At 38.0% G+C, this 8,725-nt stretch overlaps 1 long non-coding RNA gene across 1 annotated transcript; it reads right to left on the bottom strand.

The window, feature by feature from the left end:
* Nucleotides 1–312: 312 nt before the first annotated feature.
* LOC127433132 (uncharacterized) lies at nucleotides 313–2,862 on the bottom strand. Its single transcript, XR_007895851.1, has 3 exons — nucleotides 2,749–2,862; nucleotides 1,778–2,059; nucleotides 313–1,697 (listed from the first exon to the last, which is right to left on the bottom strand). It is a non-coding gene; the product is annotated as an uncharacterized LOC127433132 (long non-coding RNA).
* Between the last annotated feature and the right edge of the window lie 5,863 nt (nucleotides 2,863–8,725).

Consider the following 8,725-nt stretch of genomic DNA (forward strand, 5'->3'; position numbering starts at 1 on the left):
CCAATGTAAGAATGTTATCAGTTCCGTTTATGACAATATTTTGCCCAAAACCTCAGAGCCATTCACGGCAATCTCCCATTCATTCCCATGGGAAGTTCTCCAAAAGCTTGTCAAAGCGAGCAACAGCGGAGCTTAGTAAAGGTTCAGTTAAGGTGGAAGTGCGTCATCACAGTCTATAAAAATGTTAATTTACTGTACACTAAAAAAAACAAACACTTTCTGTGTATTTAATTTATTTACAGACAAACACAATTTAAAATGGTTAACTTTTCTTAAAAAGTGACAGTGTAATATAATTAATAAATTTTATTAAGAGTAATCCAAAAATGTAAAGCGTTACTAGTGTAGCAGGATAGGCTGTCACATCCCTTTAAAAGAGATTTGTCAACCCCCATCATGTGACTGGTTATAATTAACCAATCAGCACCCATGTACCTTATGTATAATAAGGCTCAGACATGTCACCTGTGAGTGTGTCACCAGTTGTGTGGCCACCCGTTTTGGGGCTGGACTGCATCACTTGGGGTATGCGTCATTGTGAGTACTGCCCCTGTTTGGTTATCACTTGTCTTCTGTCTTGCATAAGGTATGTTGTGGTAGCTTTTTGGCTACATGACTATGGTGTAATGGCATTAGCGGTTTGGCTAAAAGCCTTTGCTATAGTATTAGCTATAGTTTGTTTTCTTTGTTAGATTTTGCATTTCCTTGTGCTTTCACCTGCACTTACATCGACTGCTCAACCCCCAGTTATGGTTTATTTCCTGTATTTGCCGGTGGTAGTGATGTTTAAGGGGCTGACTGATTTGTTTAGTAATGTGTAGCCTCATGTATTCCAGTTAATCGGCGATTTGGATATATGCTCTGAAGTACTTACCCTTGAAGGATTGCATTTTTTTTAAGCCTTTTGTCTTTTGTTTGGTGTTTAGATCTTGTGTTTCAGTTTTTTTTTTTTTTTTTTTTTTAGGTGCTGAGGACCCCGGGCAGAAAGGTTTTACCTCCCCCTAGTGGTGGCGGCTTGTTTTCTCATTGCATGTAGTGTTTATCACCTTTGTGTGTGTTATAAGTCCACCTGTATCTGTCCTTTTCTGCCGGTAAGCCTCAGCTCCTTGTTTTTGTTTAATTACATCTCTTGTCAGAGTGCCTGCTTTTACATGGATATTTACATGTATTCCTCATTCTGGACTCTTATGAGATTTTAGTCTGAGGTGTGGAAGTATCCTCACGTGGATGGTGGGAAACTGATTTTAAAGGGTTTTGCATTTTAATGTACTTTTGGTATTGTGAAAAATGAGGTGTTCTGTTTGTATTTTGCACCCACGTCTCTTGCCCTCATTTGGGAGCGAACCTGTTTGTCCTTGTGCTAGTTCTTCGCTTCTAGCAAATTATTCCCAGGGTGGCATTGTCGAGTATCCTCCTAACTTACCTTAGCACCCCCAGCACGCCGCCACAATCTGGTGTAGTCGGCAGGATGTTCCTACTGGTTTAGGGCAGAGACATGGGCTTTTTTTTTTTTTTTTTTTTTTTTTTTCATTGTACAGACAAACCATTGTTTTGGGAGGTTTTTGTTTGCTATTCTGTTGATAGGAGCAAGACCGCAGCGACCTTCCATTACGGTAGGTGAGACGATTCATCCAATTCCTGTGGACATCCTGGCCCTCCCTTATGTTTTACCCTTTAGTGGTAAGTGGTTGAGTGACCTGTAAAAATGGAAGATGAATTGAGGGAGTTGGTAGCTCAATTAAATTCAGAAACAAAAGACTGTGGCAGGAACCAGTACCTGTTGTACAGCCTGGTTTGAGTATTAATCCATCTTGTCTCCATGTCACTGCATCTGTAAATCCTCTGCTGGTTGGTGCCAGTTCATCTCAAGTTGACCGTTTTGTCCCTAGGGACAGAAAGTGTCCAAAATTTTGTAACTGGTCAGGTACTGACATTAACGAGTGGGTGGAGGAGGCTCAGGTGTGTACGTGGGCTCTTCATCTTTCCACCACTGACCAAGCATTCTTTTTGTTTGACCATCTCGAGGGTGAGGTGTGAGAGGAGACCAGGTATGGTTTGGCTGTGGAAAAGGGGGACCCAGATAAGCTTTTGCCTTTCACTGGTTTTCACTTGCTGTAGAGATCCAGTTTGGGTGGGAAGTCCATTAGACTGGGCATTTTATCGTTTACCCACAATTTTAATTGGGGGTGGTTTAAAGGTGCACTCGACGATTCCTAAGACACACTGCTGATATTCGAACTCAACTGCCAAAACAAATGCACCCCTCCCTTCAGTGCTCCTTTTGAAGCTCCGGCCCCCCCAAATTCATGCATTGCCAAGGGAACGACAATAACAGTTCGGTTAATAAACGACAGGCAAGCACAAAAACAGCATGCAAAACGCAGCAACTAGAACTAGCGAGAGTTAGTTGTTTAGTTTGATTTTACAGTAACGCATACAAAACCACAGTGACCAAAGAGGGTGCTACCAAACATGTTTTTATATCTTCATAGCTATAAAACCCTTTGCAAATGTTGTGCAGACAAATACCATTAGACGATTAGAGTGAACCACAACACCACAAGTAATGTAAATAACGTTAGCTATGTAGTGGGTTAGCAAACTGTTGCTACAGTAAGTTGCTGCTGCCAAGATGAGACTGTTTTATGCACACCAGCTCCAGAAACTCACAACTCTCCTGCTATTAAATCTAACGTCATAACAACAGCATATATGGGTTCTGTGAAACGGCAAAAAAATTTTACCCACCTATCGAGGGGAAAAAGCACAACTTTTGCATCTGTCTTCAAGCCTTTTACCTCTCGGAGGTCTCTCCACTGCTGAAAAGCCTCGCTGATGTTGACACGGCTCCTAGCTCTCGACTTAGAGCTGTGGACCCTGGGTAGAAAGAGAGTATGTGTGTGTGTGTTCTTCATGGATAAATTCTCCTGTACTTTCTGCTGGTAAGCCACAGCTCCATGTTTTTGGTTATTTTGTTTAATTGCATCTCTTGTCAGAGTGCCTGCTTCTACATATAGGTATTTGCATGTATTCTTCATTTTGGAGGTGTGGAAGTATCCTCACGTGGATGGTGGGAAACTGATTTTAAAGGGTTTTGTATTTTTGGTATTGTGAATAAAAAAATAAGTGTTCTATTTGTATTTTGCACCCACATCTCTTGCCCTCATTTGGAAGCGAACCTGTGTGTGTGTGTGTGTGTGTGTGCTAGAGCTTAGCTTCTAGAAAATTATTCCCAGAGTGGCGTAGTCGAGTATTCTAACTTACCTTAGCGCCCCCAGCGCTCTGCCACACTAGGGATGGGACGATGTATTGAATTTGAAGAAGGAAAAAAAAAATGACTGACCATATCGAGGCAGAACTCGATATTTCGAAACTTGAAACCTTGTTTTCTATCCCTGTGACCTTAAGTGAAATGACCCGTCAAACATCATAATCTCTCGATCACTTAATTTGCTGCACTTTTTTTCTACACTTTTTAAGAGTTCGCACAAGGTCCCTGAAGTGTTTAAAGCATCTGAATTTAGCTTTTAGAAATTTTCCACAAAGTACTGGAATAAAATCGCTTTTTGTTAAAGTGCTTGAGATTAAAACTGACATTTTCATCCGTGTAATGTGTTCAAAGATGAAATCCTGCACTCCAGCTTCACTGAATGTGTCTTAAAATCTTTTCTGTTCTTTACAATCAGATTAATATATATATATATATATATATATATATATATATATATATATATATATATATATATATATATATATATATATAATATATATATACACACACACACACACACAGTTGTGCTCAAAAGTTTGCATACCCTGGCAGAAATGTGACATTTTGGCATTGATTTTGAAAATATGACTGATCATGCAAAAAACAAAACTCTTGAAGGACAGTGATCATATGAAGCCATTTATCACATAGTTGTTTGGCTCCTTTTTAAATCATAATGATAACAAATCACCCAAATGGCACTGATCAAAAATGTACATACCCTTGAATGTTTGGCCTTGTTATAGACACACAAGGTGACACACACACACACAGGTTTAAATGGCAATTAAACATTAATTTCCCACACCTGTGGCTTTGGATGTCTTTTTATATCCTTTTCCATCTTTATAAAGTTCCATTACCTTGTTACGCAGGTCTTTTGACAGTTCTTTTCTGCTCTCCATGGCTCAGTATCTAGCCTGCTCAGTGCATCCACGTGAGAGCTAACAAACTCATTGACTATTTATACACAGACACTAATTGCAATTTAAAAAGCTACAGGTGTGGGAAATTAACCTTTAATTGCCATTTAAACCTGTGTGTGTCACCTTGTGAGTCTGTAACAAGGCCAAACATTCAAGGGTATGTAAACTTTTGATCAGGGCCATTTGGGTGATTTCTGTTATCATTATGATTTAAAAAGGAGCCAAACAACTATGTGAAGATAAATGGCTTCATATGATCATTGTCCTTAAATAAAAGACAGTTTTTTTTGCATGATCAGTCATATTTTCAAAATCAATGCCAAAAGTGCTCTTAAAGTGACCATTATAGCGCTTGTTATACAAATTTATGTAAACTTAATGTGTACAATTTACAAGTAATATTATTTCAAACATTGGCAGCACATATCATTATATATACAATTTCAAGAAATTATATTATTGATAGAATTTTTATATTTTAAAAAAGTTAAAATTATTAAAGAATTATTAAAACCAAACATTTTCACACACTTTTTCGGGACTGGTTCAGTTCTATTGCTTGTTCTGCACCTGCTCAGCCTAAATGTGGTCCACTCTTTGAAGTCTTATTTGTTTGTGATATTCTTATAGTGAAAGGTATATAAGAAACTCTAAACTTTGAGCATTTAAATTGTGTATTATAGAACTTTAATGAGAAATGATGTTCATTTTGTGCATAATTAAATAAGTTTCTTCCATACTTTGTCATTTAAGTATTGTCATTTTGAATCGAGAAAATCGAATTGTGAACTGTATATCGTACCGAATTGTGAGAGCCATATTGTCCCATCCCTACATGCTACTTATACAAGGCAGCAATGTCCTGAGTGCTCTTTTTCTCAGGACAAATTTACTATCTTCTTTCGGCTGCTCCCGTTAGGGGTTGCCATAGCGGTACTACACTACTTACTATAAAGTAGGAAAATTTGGATTCCCCTTGAATCTTGCTTGCTATAAGTTGTTTAAATTAGATAAATTATATTTGGATTGCTGTTGATACAATATTTGTAATATTCCCATTAGTTTTAATAATACTTGCTCTGGAAGTAAGTGTCGTGTTTGTGTATGCAGGAGTAGAGCTGTTGTATTCAGACAATTAAATCTGCACTTTTATAATCACCTCTGACCAAGCAGGGGAATACTGTTATTCAGGGCTGGAATTAATTAAACTTGTGCCATGGGACAGGATGACACAGTTTGATAATATGTTTTAAGTGATATGGGCCATTGACTGCCTTTCCATCACTCAGGAACAATGAGGCAGACAATAAATAGAAAAATAAATAAACTATAATATCTCTGGATCCATTCACAGCGCTGATTGTTTGTGGGTATTAAATTGTGCGTACATCTCTGAATGCCACTGAAAAGAGAATCCATTGTCAAAATGTTTCTTAGCGAATTGCTGTCGCTGCCATTGTGCCCGGTTTGATAGATTCTGTTTTTTTTTTTAAACTAACAGAATAGAAAAGCGAAGATTCTTCTGGCTTGGTCAGCTGTCCACTGCAGGGATTTGATTTGGGTATTTGAAATGCTGATTGTTTTTGGCAGATGTAACTGAGGTGACAACTTCAACGAAAAGGTTGTATCATTTTATCAAGGTTCTTTAAGGCATGAAAAGGGGTTTTGAAAGAGGCAGAAAGGGCTGGAATGGGGCGGCAGTGAGCTTTGCTGATGCTGCATATTCAAACACACGCTGAACTCCCCAGCTATTTTCTTGCCTTGAATAAAGCATTAAAATAAGCTGTTTTAAAGGCTGATTTCATATATCAGCACTTGCATGGCATCCCCAGGCTCAATGTATTTCCTGTGCTTTATGTACGAAGGTTGCGTAGAGGACACATAGCTGCATGGGACCCCTGATAATGTATGTATGTGATATATGGGCTGGAAGGACAGAAAGGAAAGCAGTACAGTACACTGTAAAAAAAAAAAAAAAAAAAAAGAAATGTATTAGTTTCTTTTTTGTTTTCCATTAAAAATCTTAACATCCTTAAACTAGGTAAATTTACTTGAAGCAAAATGATGTACTGTAGAAGCAAAAACAATAAGACTTGTTTTTAGAGAATACACTCTATATGAATTTTTATTTTTCTCATCCTGTTGACAAACAGTTTTTTCTTGTTTTAAGCATTATCACAGTGTTAGAATTATGCTTAAAACAAGATCAATTTCTCAATGGTGTAAGAAATAAATTTAATTCAAAATAAAAAATGAAATGTAAGAATGTATAGATAATTTGCAGTGTAATAAACAAAATGATTCCGGTACATTTAAAGATCTTGAAGCCTCAATAAAATCTCACTCAATAAAATGAGAATCAGGGTTTCTAAACTTACCTATGGAGCATTTTATCACTGCGAGAAGCAGGACCACTACTGCTTTAGGGCTGCTTTGAACTTTCTGCTGTCAGGATGGCATGATTGATGCTCTCTCTAATTCCTGTGTGTGTGCCTCAGTCACGTTTGCTCCAAGGAAAATATTGATTTGGACGAGAGAAATCGTTCAGGCTGATAACGTTAATGAAGGAGTTGGAAGCTTTATTTGGAAGTTCAGTCGGAATAATATAATGTTGAAAAAGAGGAAGGAGAAGAGAGACTGCAGGTTTGTGTTTAAATAGTCTAGTCTAGTGGACCATCATGTGAATGCAGGACCAATATTTAAGGTGATAACAAGCACTGCCATTATTTATTTATTTATTTATTTTTTATTCCTCCTGAAGAAGAAACTGAAATGCATCAACCCCAACATCCCTGTTGAAAAGCAGGCATGTGTGGTCACTAGTATATGCTGTATATTCAATGCTGGTGTGTTGGTGTCCCCATCAGGCTGGTAACAAGCTCAACAAGCAAGACTTATTTGGTCAGACAGCTTCATCAGAAAGGTAGAAAGAATGACCATGTTGGTTGACCTGGTTCACCAGTAAAGTTTTGTTGGTGTACATCATGGTTATGCTGATACACCAGTCAAACTACCACCACCAGCATTCAAATTCATGATTTTCTTAGCAGTGGGGATATATTTTCTTAAATTATGCATTCTTACCAAAAACATTATTTCAGCAGGAAGCAAAATATACAAATCAAGAACTGATATGAAGTTATAAACTACCAATGAAAAGGTGACACTCTCTTTGTGAAAGGTTTGCGTTAAACTAAGTTCACACTCAACGATCTTGGCCACAGTTGTGACATCTGAGACAAATTTGGGAATCGTGAAAGATTTCTCCTATGGTAGGGCAAAACTGACGGTGTGACATGTTTACATTTTAAAATGTTAGGCCTATTAGTTGCTTGTGCAGAATACTTTCATTCGTTCTCCGATCTCACAGAGAAACCCATGAGCACACCAGTTTTATATGAACGCTACGTGACAACTAACAAACATTAAACATGGAAAACATGCTCTCCTGGGCTGATTTTCTGTGATAAAAATATTAATTTACAGAGGAAATGGATGTTATATTAAACAATTTGACAACACTTGTGCTCTGTTGATTATAAAGCTTTCGAGAGAGTATACATTTTTCAAATTAAACAGCTATGAGACCTTAATTATTTCATTGGAATGGGGTCAAGGATGAACTGCAACAATGTAATTATATTAGATCAGCCAGAACTCAAAGGTTAGTTTAAACATTTGGCGGCATGGCAGCAGGGCTGCTGAACCAAAGAGATACACTCGCTCTTCCGAGTCTAAAACAGCTCATATACAAACCTGTGTCAGTTCAATAAAGACTAAATGAATGTGGGAAGTGCAAAAACAGCATAGTAGCAAAACACATTTTAAAACATTTTTAAAATAACGGAAATGCTGTTTAAGATTCAGTTCTCCATAACAGGAGGGCTGTCGTGGTACAGGAAGGGGACATCTCTTCCCGGAGAATTTTGCCATCACTTCACTCCGGCGGCAGGGCTGTTTTTCCACTCCCAGAAGGTCATTTGGTTAATGCACATTTTGGTCTTCACAGGCTCTTAACGGCTTTTTAATCAGTGATTATTAGAGAGCTGGAAGGCTGTGCAGGAGCCGGGGCCCCCAGACGCAGGAGAGTGCCTGTCAATATGTCATGTCAATTAGCCCACTGCGAGATGGCCCCCTCCATACAGATCTCATCTAACACTTACCTCTGTCTGCACAAGAAGTGAAATGATCTCATCTTTGGGTATGATTGGAATGACAAATTAACCACTATTTTTAATAAAAGCAGTATGCACTACATATTAAGGAATGGCACGAGTACTCGGGTACTCGGACATGGCAGCAATGATCGATCATGAAAACGATGATCGATTGTGATCACGCATGATGTGACTTTTCACTTAATTCGAAATCAAGTGACAATTACCTGACAACTAAACGCACAAACAGAGGGAGCTTATTTTTAATTTTGAGATTGATTACGTTGTGATTTTTGAGGGGTACACTGATTATCAGAGACGTCTCATAGCAACCAAACTGATATACAACACTGCAATGCTATCATTACGAT

The sequence above is a fragment of the Myxocyprinus asiaticus genome, chromosome 42, assembly GCF_019703515.2.
Source record: "Myxocyprinus asiaticus isolate MX2 ecotype Aquarium Trade chromosome 42, UBuf_Myxa_2, whole genome shotgun sequence".
Taxonomy (NCBI): domain Eukaryota; kingdom Metazoa; phylum Chordata; class Actinopteri; order Cypriniformes; family Catostomidae; genus Myxocyprinus; species Myxocyprinus asiaticus.